This window comes from Hemiscyllium ocellatum, chromosome 2 (assembly GCF_020745735.1).
Source record: "Hemiscyllium ocellatum isolate sHemOce1 chromosome 2, sHemOce1.pat.X.cur, whole genome shotgun sequence".
NCBI classification, from domain to species: Eukaryota; Metazoa; Chordata; class Chondrichthyes; order Orectolobiformes; family Hemiscylliidae; genus Hemiscyllium; species Hemiscyllium ocellatum.
The window spans coordinates 100,094,191-100,110,765 of NC_083402.1; the positions used below are offsets into that span (position 1 = coordinate 100,094,191).

The window sequence follows — 16,575 nt, forward strand, 5'->3', positions numbered from 1 at the left end:
TAAGCCCATTCTTTTCCAAATACAAATAGATTTTATCCCTCAGTACCTTCTCCAGCAACTTACCCACCACTGACATCAGGCTCACAGGTGTGTAGTTACCTGGAATATCCCTACTACCCTTATTGTATAGGAGTTGAGTTACATGAGCAACCCCCCCAGTCCACCGGCACATCATCTGTGTTTAAAAATGCTACAAAGATATCTGTCAGGGGCCCCAGTTATTTCCTCTCCAGCCTCCCTCAGCAAATTGGGATAGATCCCATCAGGTCCTGGGGATTTGTCCAACTTAAGATCCTTTAGCCTACCCAACACATCTTCCCTCTGTATGTCAACTTGATCCAGAGTAAACAAACTTCTATCTCTAATCTCAGCTTTCATCACCTCCCATTCCTCAGTAAGCACTGATGCAAAGTAATTGCTGAGCATCTCACCCATTTTCTCAGGTTCAACACACAGCCTTCCTTCCTTATACCAACCCTTCCTCTAGTTATTCTTTTGTTTCTTATGTAACAATAAAAGGCCTTGGGATTCTCCCTAATTCTGCTCACCAAAGCTATTTCACGACCCCTTTTAGCTCGCTTGATTCCTTGTTTAAGAATGGTCCTACTGTCCCGATATTCCTCCAAGGCCCGTTCTGTTCTTAGCTGCCTGGACCTTATGTATGCTTCCTTTTTCCTCTTGGCTAGTCGCACAATTTTCCTAGTCATCCATGGTTCACAAATTTTGCTTTGCCTATCCCTTGTTTTCAAAGTGACATGCCTATCTTGCAATATCTTCAACCTATGTTTGAAAGCCTCCCACATATCAAATGAGGACTTTCTTTCAAATAGCTGTGTCCAATCCACATTTACCAGCTGCTGCCTAATTTTGATATAATTGTCCCTGGCCCAGTTTAGTACTTGTCCCTTAGGACCACTCTCATCTTTGTCTACGAGTATTCTAAAACTTACAGAATTGTGGTCACTATTCCCAAAGACAGCCCCCACTGCTTGTTGAACTATTGACATACTGCTGTAGAAAATTTTCCTGGATGCTCCTGCCAAATTCTGCCCCATCCAGACCTCTGACTTATAATCTCCCATCACCACCACCCTGTTGCCTCTACATCTTTCCATAGCCTGTTTACCTGGAAACAGGCCCTTCGGCCCAACAAATCCACACTGACCCTCTGAAGAGCAACCCATCCAGACCCATTCCCCTACATTTACCCCTTCACCTAACACTATGGGCAATTTAGCAAGGCCAATTCACCTAGCTTGCACATCTTTGTTTGAACTGTGGAAGGAAACCGGAGCACCCGGAGGAAACCCACGCAGACATGGGGAGAATGTGCAAACTCCACAAAGACAGTTGCCTGAGATGAGAATTCATCTTCCCCTTTCAGAATGCTCTGTAGTCGATTGGTGACATCCCTGACCCAAGCACCTGGGAGGCAACATACCATCTGCGACTCTCATTTTTTGGTCACAGAACTATCTATCTACTCCCCTTACAATAGAATCCACTATGACTATGGCCCTATGAGTCTTTTTCCCCCAGCAGTATCCAAAACGGTATACCTATTTTGGAGGAAAATGACCACAGGGGACACCTGCACTGCCTTCCTACTATTTCTCTGCCTTTTGTTCACCCATTCACTGTCTCCCTCAGTAATTCAAATCTGCAGTGTGACCATTTCACTAAATGTGCTATCCACGACCTCCTCAGCATCATGGATGCTCAAGTGAGTCCATCGCAGCTCCAGAGCCATAATGTGGTCAAACAACAGCTGCAACTGGACACACTTCTTGAAAGTGTAAGAGTCAGGGACATCAGCCCCTTCCCTGAGCTCCCACATCTCGCAAGAGGCACATGCCACAGGTCTGAGGTCCCTAGCCATTGTAAGCCTTAGCTTTATATCAACTAACTAAAACCAAACAATGCACTTACATATATGAAAGAAAAGAAACAAAAAAAAAAGCCTTACCTTACAGAGTCCTTTTTCTTCTGGTTTGAGGAGAGTGGGCGGGAGAGAGATACTACATGGGTAGTATCTCGGGTTTAGCCACTGCTCAAATATGTACTAAGTCCTTACCTTCCTGGCAACCTCCTTGTCTCCAGCGTCACTTCAGCTCTGTCTCCCGCTTCTTCCGGACAGGTGGACTGCAATCGGTTCAAATAGGCAGCTCGCCATCATCTTCTCAAGGGGATCAAGGGAAGGGCAATAAGTGCTGGCCAGCCAGTAGTGCCTACATTCCTCAGATGAACATATTTTTAAAAAATCAAGGCAAGAGCGAGGTCATGTTCTTTGGGAATTAGACTCACTGTGAGGTTACATCATCTGAATGTGCTGGATAGGGACCTGCACCAAAACTTTGGAGGAGCATATTATTAATGTGAGGTAGAAACTGGGCAGATGGTGTACAACTCCCTCTTCATTACAAGTGAAAACCTACACATCATTTGTGATATACCCTTTGTGTTGTTTATGTGGAGCAGGTGTGGCCTCCTATTTCAAGGACCATAATTTTTCCTCCCATGTGATCAACAATACACTCCAGCACATCTCCTCCACTTCCTGCATGTCTGCCCCTTGAATCCCACTCCCCCAATCGCAACAAGGATAGACCCCCCCCCCCCATTCCTCACCTTTCACCCCAACAACCCAAAGGACTGGCCACACTCCCATACATCAGGAGCATTTCTGAACTGACAGCCAGACTGCTGCGACCACTAGGACTCATAACAGCACACAAACCAACAGCCACTCTCAGACAACAACTCACCAGGACAAAGGACCGATACCCAGCATGAGCAAAACCAACATAGTGTACAAAATCCCATGCAAGGACTGCACAAAACACTACATAGGACAAACAGGAAGACAGCTAACAACCCGCATCCATGAACACCAACTAGCCACGAAACAACACGACCAGCTATCCCTAGTAGCCATACACTCAGATGACAAACAACATGAATTCGATTGGGACAACACCACTATTATAGGGCAGGCCAAACAGAACAGCCAGGGAATTCCTAGAGGCATGGCACTCATCCACAAATTCTATCAACAGACACATCGACCTAGACCCTATATACCGGCCACTGCAGCGGACAGCAACTGACAACCGGAAGTGGCAGATTCAAACCACTATAAATGCCGGAGGAATCAGCACAGAAGTGCTACACAGGAGACTCCCAAGCACTGAAGATGTCACCTAGAAAGGGGACGAAATGTTTGCAACAAAAACTTGTACTAGTCTATTGTTCATATAAATCATATAAATAGTATCACAGAATCCCTACAATATGGAAGCAGACCATTAGTACACACTGACCCTCCAAAGAGCTTCCCATTCAGAACCCCTTCACCTTATCCCTGTAACTTGATATTTCCCATCACTAATCCGCATAGCCTATATGTACCAGCACACTATGGGCAATTTAGTGCGTCTTTGGACTGTGGGAGGAAAATGCATCTGGAGGAAACCCACGTAGAAAATGTGCAACCTCCACATAGATAATCGCCCCGTGGTGGAATCAAATTCACATCACCAGTGCTTTCAGGTAGCAGAACTGCACACAATCTTATTCTTGGATTGTTGGGTGTTGTTCTTGGATTGGTGTCTTTTAATCTGGGATTGTCCTCAATTATTCGGGGTGCTATGTATTACGTTTATGTATTATTTTGACATTGTAGTATATATTCTTTGTTTGTTGTCTATTAAACTTGGGCTATTGTGTATTATTTTGTCCATATTTTGTATATTATTCTGGGAGTAATGTACATTATTTTGAGATTGTTGTCAATGATTTGGGGATTTCTGTGCACAACTCCAGGATTGGAATCTGGAATTTTTGTCCATTATTCTGTGATTATTTTCTATTATTCTGAAACATTTTCCATGGCTTGTTGTTTGGCATTTTAGGACTGATGTGTAGTATCCTTGGTGTTGTCTATAATTCTGAGGTTGATGTCTATGATTAGAGTTTGTTTGTCTATTATTCTAATTGTTTTGTTTATTACCTTGGGTTTGTTATGTATTTTTTATTATCCTGGATGCAGGCACACTGGCCAAATAGCATCTTTGCACATTGTAACAATTCTCTGAATGTTGCCTACCTCTTTGAGCCATATGTCCGTTATTCTTGAATTCTTTTGGGTTTTGAGCCATAGAGGTCTAAACACAAAAAAGCCCTCTTCCCATTGAGTCTGTGCTGGTCAAAAACATTAATATTTATATTAAGATTAGTTAAAATATGGGCCTGTGAATCTTCACAGAGCGAGCACAGTGTAAGGGGGCCACATATTTTGCCTTTCAGATTAGAAACTGGAAAATGGAAGTTGTAAAAACTGAAAGAAATGCGGATGCTCTAAATCAGATACAAAAACAGAAATTGCTAGATAAACTCAGTATGTCTAGCAGCAGCTGTGGAGAGAAATCAAAGTGAACATTTCGGTTTGAGCGACTCTTCCTCAGAATTAGAAATTGGGTGGCACGGTAGCTCAGTGGCTAGCACTGCTGCCTCACAGCACCAGGGACCTGGGTTCAATTCCTGCCTTGGGCAACTGTCTGTGTGGAGTTTGCTCCCACAATCCAAAGATGTGTAGGTTAGGTGAATTGGCTATGCTAAATTGCCCATAGTGTTAGGTGCATTAGTCAGGAGTTGGGTAGGGGAATGGGTCTGGATGGATTACTCTTCGGAGGGTCGATGTGGACTTGTTGGGCACAAGGGCCTGTTTCCATACTGATGGGAATCTAATCTAAAATAATCACAAAGAGATCTATAGCAGAGAGAAAGGCCTTTTGGCTATTAAGTCTCCATTTGTCAAAAACAACCACCTAATTATTGTAATCCTTTTTCCAGTATTTATTCTATGGCCTTGTATGCCTTGGAATCAAAGTGCACATTGAAGTACCTCTTAACTGTTAAGATGATTTCTGCCTTTATCACCCTTACAGGCAGTGAATTCCAGATTCCCCCCAATCTCTATAAGAAAATATTTTACCTTACATCTCCTACTGGGATATTTGGGTAATATTCTATGATTTTGGGTATTATTCTGGGATTTAATTGTCTATTTGCAGATGGTGCAAAAATAGTTGGGGCAGTAAATAGTGAGGAGGATAGCCTTAAATTAGAGAGGCTGACCAAACAGGCTGATTTGTTGCAAATACAATTCAATCTGGATAAGTATTAGGTGTTATGGACCAGGTCAGATCCCTCAAAATATTTTAACAAGGTAACCTAGACCTTCACTTTTCTTAAATTTATAGACAGAGATGAAGTGGCTGTTCCTGGTGTGATGTAGCTGGTCAAACCACTTAGTTTTAAGCAAAATAGAATTTATTTAAACTCTACAGTTGAAACACAAACAAAAGAATGTGGAATTTAGAATAACTTATCTATTGGAAAACTTAACCAATCTGACACAGTAAATATTACTAATTGACTGTTCCAATACAGTAGCATTCCATAAATGCACCCCTTGGCAAAAAGGAAAATTCAAACACAGGTTCTTACAGGCAGAAGGGAGCAACATCCAGAGAGGGATTTCAGAGAAAATCAATGGACGCTTAATGAAGCTTGCAATTCCCTAACTCACCCAGCTTGTGACTGCCATAGCTAAAACAAACTGAACTGGGAGAACTGGCCACTCCCCTTCCATTGTTAAACTAGACTCTCGGCGTTTGCCTTAATGACCTTTCTTCAAATAAACCAAAGACAAATTAACCTTCTTAAAGTGACAGAATTGTCACATAGGTGATGCATATAGGCAGGGAAACCTATTAGGGCTAGGATAAGGATAAGACATGACAAATGTTCGGATGCTAGGAAGCACTGATGATAATTGGAACCTTGGTGTGCAAGTACACTGGCCCCTTCAGGTATAAGAACATGTGGATAAAGTAGTTAATTGCCATTATTATTGGAGGGATAAATGAGCAAGTGTCATTTAAAATAAGGAGCAGGAAGTTTAGGAGAGATTTGAGAATCTTCTTTTCACCCATAGGATCATAGGAATTTGCCTCTAAAGGTGGTGGAGATAGAAATCGTCATTTTGTTTAAGAAGTATTTTGATGTGCAATTGTGATGCCAAGACATATAACCCTATGGGACAAGTGCTAGCAGATAGGATTTGAATAGTTAGGTAATTATTTGTGACCAGCAGAAACACTTTGGGGCAAAATGTGTTTTTCTGCAGTGTAGACCTTAATGGCTGTTTGAGTAGAGCCCGCCCCATCCCGAACAAACTCCAGAATTTGCCTACTGGAGCAGCAGACTTAAACCACTGACATCTAGGAGTGAACCTCTTATCGCCACCACCCATCCCCAAGGAGGCCAGACCAGCCTTGCAGTGACTCACCCTGGGGGATTGTAGCCCAGCCTGACTGGACCCGACTCGAACAGCAGACTCACACCATCTAGCAGAAAACATGGAAAATGTGCTGGTCTGCAGGTGAGAGTGAAACAATGCAGTTTCAAGTCTCTCCTCCCCAGCATACCTCTGGAATATGTCCAAGCTATTGAAAACAAAATGGATTAACTCAGATCTAGACTTATTTTCCATAGAGAGCTGAGAGATTGCTATGTGCACTGTTTTACAGAGATATGTCTCACTCTTGCTATGCCTAACTGTGCCTTGTAACCCGATTAGCTGTCCACAAACCCCATAGATCGCATAGCGCCCTCAGATAAAGCAAAGGGTGGAGGGGTGTGTGTCCTAATCAACACCTCTTTGTGCTCAGACATGGAAACCTTGATGAGCCATTGCTTGCCAGATCTAGAATACCTCACAGTAAAATACTATCGCTACTAACTGCCACGCGAGTTCACCTCCACTGTCCTGACAGTCGTGTACACACCACCCCAGGCAGATGTGAAGAATGCTCTGGATGAAATTCACATGGCTACAAACACACTGGAGACAAAATTCCCCGAGGCTTTATTCATCATGGCCAGCGACCTCAACCAGGCCAACCTCAAGAGGGCACTGCCAATATATCACTGACATGTCTCCTGCTGCACTAGAGGACCGAACATCCTGGACCACTGCTACACAACCAGCAAAGGTGCCTACCGCTCAATTCCCCATCCACACTTCAGAAAATCAGATCACAACACTGTGTTCTTCTTCTCAGATGACAAGCAGAAGCTGAAATGGTAGGATCCTTCACAGAAAGTGATACAATGCTGATCTGAGGCACTGGAAAAGCTTCTCTGGGAATCAGTGCACTGGACCATATTAAATAACTCAGCGGACAACTGAGATGAGTATGCCACCACTATCACAGACTTCATCAGCAATAGTGTGGAGGACAGCGTGCCAAAGAAGTCAATCTGGGTGTTTTCCAACCAGGAAATTTTGATGAATGGGGAAATCCACTAGGCAGAAGTCTAGATTAGAGTGGTGCTGGAAAAGCACAGCAGGTCTGGCATCTGAGGAGCAGGAAAATTGACGTTTTGGGCAAAAGCCCTTCATCAGGGAAATCCACTGTCTACTGAAAGCCAGTTGTGCAGCATTCAAGTCGGACAATGCAGACCTGTACAGAAAAGCAGAGATGCCGAGAGGCAGTAGCAGACCAAGGTAGAGGCTCAAATGAACCATACAGACACCCGCTGCCTGTGGCAAGGCCTAAACAATGTAACAGGATGCAACTGAATACTTTCCATCAGTATTCACACTAGAAAGAGACAATTTTGTCACTGAGATACAGGCTACTAGATTAGATGGGCTTGAGATTCGAAGGGAAGCAGTATTAGCAATTCTGGAAAGTGTGAAAATAGATATGTCCCCTGGACTGGATGGGATTTATCCTAGGATTCTCTGGGAAGCCAGGGAGGAGATTGCTGAGCCTTTGGCTTTGATCTTAATGTCGTCATTGTCTACAGGAATGGCACCAGAAGACTGGAGGATAGCAAATATTGTTCCCTTGTTCAAGAAGGGGAGTAGAGACAACCCTGGTAATTATAGACCAGTGAGCCTTACTTCAGTTGGGGATAAAATGTTCGGAAAGATTATAAGAGATAGGATTTATAATCATCCAGAAAGGAATACATTGATTAGGGATAGTCAACACAGTTTTGCGAAGGGTAGGTCATGCCTCACAAGCCTTATTGAATTCTTTGAGAAGTGATCTAACAGGTGGATGAGGGTAAAGCCATTGATGTGATGTATATGGATTTCAGTGAGGCGTTTGATAAAGTTCCCCATGGTAGGCTACTGCACAAAATTTGGAGGCATGGGATTAAGGGTGATTTAATGGTTTGGATCAGAAATTGGCTAGCTGAAAGAAAACAGAGGGTAGTGGTTGATGGGAAATGTTCATCCTGGAGTTCAGTTACTGGTGGTGTACGGTAAGGATCTGTTTTGGGTCCACTGCTGTTTGTCATTTTTAGAAATGACCTGCATGAGTGCATAGAAGACCATAAGACATAGGAGTGGAAGTAAGGCCATTCGGCCCTTCGAGTCTACTCCGCCATTCAATCATGGCTGATGGGTATTTCAAATCCACTTACCAGCATTCTCCCCGTAGCCCTTACTTACTCATGACATCAAGAATCTATCAATCTCTGCCTTGAAGACATTTAGCATCCCGGCCTCCACTGCATTCTGTGGCAATGAATTCCACAGGCCCACCACTCTCTGGCTGAAGAAATATCTCCGCATTTCTGTTCTGCATTTATCCCCTCTAATTCTAAGGCTGTGTCCACAGGCCCTAGTCTCCACGCCTAACGGAAACAATTTCCTAGCGTCCACCCTTTCCAAGCCATGTATTATCTTGTAAGTTTCTATTAAGTCTCCCCTCAAACTTCTAAACTCCAATGAATACAATCCCAGGATCCTCAGCCATTCCTTGTATGTTAGACCAACCATTCCAGGGATCATCCGTGTGAATCTCCACTGGACACGTTCCAGTGCCAGTATGTCCTTCCTGAGGTGTGGGGACCAAAACTGGACACAGTACTTCAAATGGGGCCTAACCAGAGCTTTATAAAGTCTCAATTGCACAACGGTGCTTTTATATTCCAACCCTCTTGAGATAAATGACAACATTGCATTTGCTTTCTTAATCATGGACACAACCTGCATGTTTACCTTTAGAGAATCCTCGACTAGCATTCCCAGATACCTTTGTACTTTGGCTTTACGAATTTTCTCACTGTCTAGAAAGTAGTCTATGCTTTTATTCTTTTTTCCAAAGTGCAAGACCTCGCATTTGCTCACGTTGAATTCCATCAGCCATTTCCTGGACCACTCTCCCAAACTGTCTATATCCTTCTGCAGCCTCCCCACTTCCTCAGTACTACCTGCCTGTCCACTTAACTTCGTATCATCGGCAAACTTTGCTAGAATGTCCCCAGTCCCTTCATCCAGATCATTAATATATAATGTGAACAGCTGCGGCCCCAACACTGAACCCTGCGGGACACCGCTTGTTACCGGCTGCCATTCCAAAAAAGAACCTTTTATTCCAACTCTCTGCCTTCTGTCTGACAGCCAATCCTCAATCCATACCAGAAGCTCACCTCGAACACTATGGGCCCTCATCTTGCTCAGCAGCCTCCCATGTGGCACCATATCAAAGGCCTTTTGGAAGTCTAGATAGACCACATCCACTGGGTTTCCCTGGTCTAACCTACTTGTCACCTCTTCAAAGAATTCCAACAGGTTTGTCAGACACGACCTCCTCTTAGTAAATCCATGTTGACTTGTTCTAATCAGACTCTGCTCTTCCAAGAATTTAGAAACCTCATCCTTAATGATGGATTCTAGAATTTTACTAACAACCGAGGTTAGGCTAATTGGCCTATAATTTTCCATCTTTTGCCTTAATCCTTTCTTGAACAAAGGAGGTACAACAGCGATCTTCCAATCATCCAGGACTTTCCCTGACTCCAGTGACTTTTGAAAGATCTCAACCAATGCCTCCGCTATTTCCTCAGCCACCTCTCTCAGAACTCTAGGGTGTATCCCATCATGGCCAGGTGATTTATCAATTTTAAGACCTTTTAGCTTTGATAGCACTTTCTCTTTTGTAATGGCAACCATACACAACTCAGCCCCTTGACTCCCTTTAATTGTTGGGATATTACTCATGTCTTCCACTGTGAAGACTGATGCAAAGTACTTGTTAAGTTCTGCTATTTCCTTATCTACTATCACTAGGCTTCCAGCATCAGTGGGAAGAATGGGTTAGTAAATTTGCAAATGACACTAAGGTTGGCGGAGTTGTGAATAGTGCTGTAGGATGTTGTAGGGACATAGATAAGCTGCCGAGCTGGGCTGAGAAGTGGCAAATTGAGTTAAATGCAGGAAAATGTGAGTTGATTCACTTTGGAAGGAGTAACTGGAATGCAGAGTACTGGGTGAATGGTAAGATTCTTGGTTGTGTCGATGAGCAGAGAGATCTTGATATCAATGTACATAGATCCCTCAAAGTTGCCACCCAGGTTGATAGGATTGTTAAGAAAGGAGCTTTTATTAGTAGAGGGTTCGAGTTTTAGAACCATGAAGTCATGACGCAGCTGCACAAAACTCTAGTGCGGCCGTACTTAGAATATTGTGAGCAGTTCTGACAACCGCATTATAGGAAGAATTTGGAAGCTTTGGAAAGAGTTCAGAAGAGATTTACTAGGATGTTGCCCAGTATGGAGGGAATATCTTATGCAGAAATTTTGAAGGATTTATGGCTGTTTTCATTGGAGAGAGAAGGTTGATATGTGACTTAATTGAGACATATAAGATAAACATTGGGTTAGATGGGGTGGACAGTGAGAGCCTTTTTCTTCGCATGTTGATAGATAGCTTCAAATTGAGTGGTGATAGATATAGATCAGATGTCGGAAGTAGTTTCTCTACTCAGAGAGTAGATTAGATTACTTAGTATGGAAACAGGCCCTTTGGCCCAACAAGTCCACACTGACCTTCTGTAGAGCAATCCACCCAGACCCATTCCCCTACATTTACCCATTCACCTAACACTACAAGCAATTTAGCATGGCCAATTCACCTGACCTGCACATCTTTAGACTGTGGGAGGAAACCAGAACACCCAGAGGAAATCCACGCAGACATGGGGAGAATGTGCAAACTCCACACAGACAGTCGCCCAAGGCTGGACTTGAACCCGGAACGCTGGCACTGTGAGGCAGAAGTGCTAACCAATATTTTTTTTCTAAAGAGTAGTGTATAAGTTCCTTTTTCTAGTTTCCAATTCTAAAGAAAACATATGTGGTCCCTTACACTGTGATTACTCTGTGCAAATTCATAGGCCCAAATTTTAACTTCAATGCCTAACAGAAACAGAGTTCAATTGAAGGGTATGACAGTATCCTGAACCGAAGCCTCAAGACTATATAGTGGATGGGCACAATGTGGGTCAGTCTGCAGTGTCAACATGCCAAATTACATTTTGATTTAATTTATTGATTTTTCTTTGATATTTTGATTTTCACTGCAGTGTCCCTTAGGAGCTATTTACATTAATTTTGTTTGATTTGGAAAGTCTAAAATAGCAAAATAAAAGCTGCAGTTCATTCATACCTAGTAATGGAGCATTGAAATAATGTTTGCTGAGTTTCTTTATGCAACTTCTTCTGCTACAACCTGCCCTCTGCCCCTCAACATGGATACCACTTTCTATCATTAATCAGATAAGTAATCAAGTCATTAGTTCAGTTTGTATTCTATGGTGGAATGAAGGATTGATTTTGGAAACAATATTAAATTTAATTTTCTTTTGTCTTGTATAGGTGAATGAGAAATAAAACACAGCAGCTAATGTTTACTTATAATTCCCACATTAGTGGAATGTTAACATGAACCATTGTGATTGTTGGGATGATTCTGGAATAATTCACACTGTTAATTTAATTCAATTTGAAGGAATGTGAAGGCAGAAAATTCAGAAATATCTTAGCTATTTGCTCATAGGTCTTCCAATTAGATTGTCTCCATCACTTTCATTGTCAGAAATTAATCAGTCTTTGTCCTTTTCAATAGGAGTTTCATTGAGCTGGAGTTTCTCTCAATAAATAGGAAGTATGGCTTAATTCCTGACTTCAGTAAATTTATTTCCTGCCAGAACCTAATGCCCTCTTATGAGGCTTGTTCACAGCTTTTTCGCCCCTCTGCTACTTGAGAACCTTACGTGCATATTAATTTCCCCTTAACACCGTCATCCAGCAGCTACCCATATTCAACTAATGGTGGACAGGAGGGGGAGATCTGAAAACCAAACCCTGTCATACTTACTTGCTACCTCCTAGGAAGTTGGGATGTGGTTGGAGAGAAGATGGCTATCATTGGGGTTCCTTGTACAAAGGCACACAGTGCCAGACTAAGGGAACTGGGATTGTGATGACGCCTCCTGAACGTCACTTCTTGACCGTTCTTTCCTCACTGCTAATCCCCATCCTGCCTCAATCATTCAAAGGGCTAACATTCAATTGAAACTTAAACAATTCAATTAGAGGCAATGGCAAGGGAAATAGAAAAGGAAAGAATAACTTTGGCAGAATACAAAGAAAAAGTAAATAAAACAGTTTGAATTATGATGAAAAACAGAAGAAAGGGAGAAAGAGAGAACTTCAGAAGTTGAACCTAAAAACTTAAAAGTGACTCAATTTGGCAGTCATAGAGGAGAAAAGTAGGAGAAGTGATCAGGACAGTGATGAAGATTAATCCCATCACAGCCAAAGGCCTGGTGGGGATCTCTTTAACTATGTCCAAGCATTGCCTAAGTTTGATGAGAAGGATGTAGTAATAAAAATGAAATCCCATTTAAAACAAGTACTGTGGATTCAGGAGATCTGAACTAAAGAGGAAGTGCTGCATAAACTCGGTAGGTCTGGCAGCATCTGTGGAGAAAGAAACAAAGTTAGCATTTCACGCCCAAACATAACCTGTTTATCTCTCCACAGATCTTGATAGGCCTGCTGAAATTGTCTAGTACTTATAGTTATTATTTCGTCAGAAGATGTATTTTGTAGAGATTCAGTGATGTACAGTTTTATTTTGTGTGCTGATGAGAACTTCCCCCAGCTTTAATGGTGAACTGGTCTATCATAGCTGTTTTCATTTAGAGAGGCAAGGAAATTACTACAAGCGGTTCCAGTATGCCTGGGATAAGGAGAGTTGAAATGAAAAGTCCTGACATCTATTGGTATGTACTTGTAAATACTTGAATGTGCAGACATTTGGATGTAGGTTTGAACAGTTTTTGGATGGTTAGGAAAGTCATAGCTTTTTCCATTGCTTGCCATTGTTTCCTGTTACAGGTAAACATCACTCAGGTATTGTTAGCTAGCTGTTGGAACCTTTGCTACTGTAGTCTAGCAGGAGGTACCACATTTAAAAGAGGAGCAGAAATAATCAGTTTGATGGTGAGTGGTGGGGGAGATGGAGCATTATAGAAGTGAGATGGAATTTACTTTTTGCAATAGTTTGAACATATTGTTAAAACAACTGATGGGCAGAGTTCAGTGGCCAATATGAATCTCACTCACTGGAAAACCAGCAAAAGTTTCATATTATCTATCTTTGGAAAGGTGTACTCCATTGATGTAAATCGGGGACCCATTTAAAAGTGTGTTCTTTTAATATTCCTGTGTCAAATGAAAGTTTATTTAATAGTGTCACTATAGTAACTAGCCTTTTAAAAGCAGGGATAAAAGATTTATTGGGTGCTGCACTATTGTGAATACAGTGTTTTGGAAAATATATTATTATTCCTCAAAAGAATGAATACATATCTTCATATTAAGATAAGCAAGAAGACAATGGCCATCCTACATATTAGTAGCTGTCTGAAGTCCTTGGTTGAGAGGGTTTGAACAGGTGATTGACAGCATAAGATAGCCACCTGTCAAAATGAGGTCTATCAACATGGGTAGATGGGGAGAGAGAGAGGGAGAATCCAGGGGAATGAGCCACCAACTTCTTGGAGAAGATTAAGAGTTCCCCTTCCTCAGCACAAGGGAATAACAAGAACTGTTACTATCAAAGATTACCACCAAAGACTGCACAATATGAGGGACAAACACCTCACCACTTAAAAACTGCTATTCATATTCCTCCATTCGATAGAATGGCTTCAGGATCAGTGAAATATTCTTAACTGTCATGATTGGATTCTTCCTTTGTGTATATAACTAGTTTATCCTAGTATATCAAAACAGCTGCTTCTTAAAAAACTCAGTAAACTATCAGAAAGTTGCCATAATTTGATGACTGCCTGCATTAGGGAACCATGATCACGAGCACTCCCCTTTCCTAAGTCAACACTAGTAAGTGTTAATTGAGCTTTTAATTGGGTGATGGGCCTGAGAATTAGGGAAACAGAGTGGACAATGCCAATAAGGTACCCACTGAAGGTGCCTGATGATAAGGGACTGCTTCCCAAGAATCCTTACAATGCTTGCTTGGCTTCCAGTACAATGAGTAATCTGCTCACTACTGGTTGAGTACCCGTGGCAGTGGAATGAAAGCCTATACTGGCCATTTGTTCCTCATTTGAGGGCTTGAATTACTGGGAGGGTTGGAAGCTGTTCACCAGGCTTCCCACCCTATACTTAATTGTGGTAGAGACTGATCATTCTTTCACCTGGTTAAATACCTCCACAAATAGTGCCAACAAATGTGCCTCAGGAGAAGGCATTGAATTCCACCCACTTTGACTTTTCTACTGGGAAGAATCACAAATGGAAATGAACATCAGAATACTGGTCAGATAACAGAGATGGAAAGCCCACTATATAATGTTCAGAGTCAAGAATGTGGTTGATGGTCAAGGTGATTGTTGACATCCAGTGGATGATGAAACGTTATTTGATGAATGATGCTATAATGTGGGAGCGAGAGGTATGAAAGGAACAGTTTTTATTTGAACTTCTGCTTCTCTTTTTGTCTTGACGTGCTTGTCTCAGAGATTGATGACATATTGAAAGAGATGGGGCCTCTGTGACCTCACTGTTCCTTACCTTTAACAACAATAGTTGTGTTTTCATTTCAAAATGACATAATGTCGCTTTGAGAACTTTGATTGGTAAACCTTTGGAAATGATGAAGTTCTGTTGTTTCAAGCTTTGTATCACTGTACAGCAGTGTTTGTGCAGAAAATATATAGATATGACGCAGTGCCCAAATTTTACCAACGATCTCTCCACAAATGTTAATATTTGTGACATATACTTCGAGGTGTAGCTTTACTGTATGGATTACATTCTAGAAATAAATTATCCCATGGAACTAAATGATTATTAAATAGAACATGTATTATGGATGAAAATTTCCTTTAAGTGTTATATTACACAAATGTTTCATGCAATATGTAATTCTTAAGGACTATTCTTGGAATTAAGTAACAAAACCAACCACAGCTTTCAATTAAACAACAGGGTGGTAAACATTCTTAAACAAGTAGTCAACAGAATGAATTTAGCAGTGTACAGTCTGCTTATACAAAGTTACAGAATTTACCTGTATGCAGGATAAACTTTTGAACAAAGAAACCCTGATGAGGCCTCAAACCCTGACGTTTATTCACTCACAATGAAACTCATAAGTTAGCCAGAATACCTCGTGAAATCCAAATGTCTTTGTTCCTTATTGATCTTAAATGAAATTACCAAATGAATAAACAGTGCATGTAAACCTCTGCAAAATAATAGTCAAAAATCAGTTTTAATTTAAGGCCCCATTTTTACATTAACAGCAGGCAAAAATGAACTCAGTACTCATATTTCAACTAAATAGTTCCCATTTGGGATGAGGAATGCAATTCGTATCATTAATCATTCACATGATAGAAATTTGGCAGCTGTTCAAGACTCCAGGCAGTGCAACATACAATGAGGCAGGATTTATAATAAATAGATATTCTGACAAGGTTCAACCAGTTTGTCTCAATCTATAGAAAGGAACACGATGTACAAAATCTTTCAAAAAAGACAGACAAACTTAATTTACTAAGAGGTTTAATCCAACACAAACTAAATTCTACTTTTCTCTCAGAATCAATATCCAAGAGCCAGATTAAAAAAATTAAATATATATTTAAATATGTGCAGATATATAATATACATGTACATTCAAGCACCTCATCCACTACATGTGTATCGTTCAAGTCAGTTGTTGAACAAATTTTTTTTGCTGACAATTTCTTACAAATCATATAATGTATTTTATGAACACCACAATTTTGGAACAATACCCATACATTTTTTGTGCATTCCCAACAAATTATGGGTCACATATAATATGACTCTATCTTTTAGCAATACAGCCTGGTGGGTGCCTCTCCATTTCACAAGACAAGAGTTCACAGAGTTTGTAAGGTAGTTGAAACTAAATCAAACTAAGCTTTTGTATTAACCCTTAACCTGCAAGGATGGTGAAAGTAAAACAGTGAATGCCTCAACCACTTCAGACAAGCAGCATTCTTTTCAAACTTTCTGTAGAAAGTTCTATTACTTCAGAATTTTTTATACTTATGCCCAATAAGAGATTAAAATTGAGAGAATAATGAATTGTGAAGATAATGCTGAGAGACTTCATGGGGCAATAACAAGTTGGTCAAATGGGCA

At 41.2% G+C, this 16,575-nt stretch overlaps 1 protein-coding gene across 1 annotated transcript in view; it reads left to right on the forward strand.

Moving 5' to 3' along the window:
- LOC132824400 (nuclear factor 1 B-type-like) overlaps positions 1-16,575 on the forward strand; it is a 561,732-nt gene that overhangs the window by 472,197 nt on the left and 72,960 nt on the right. The gene's annotated exons all lie outside the window — the stretch shown is intronic.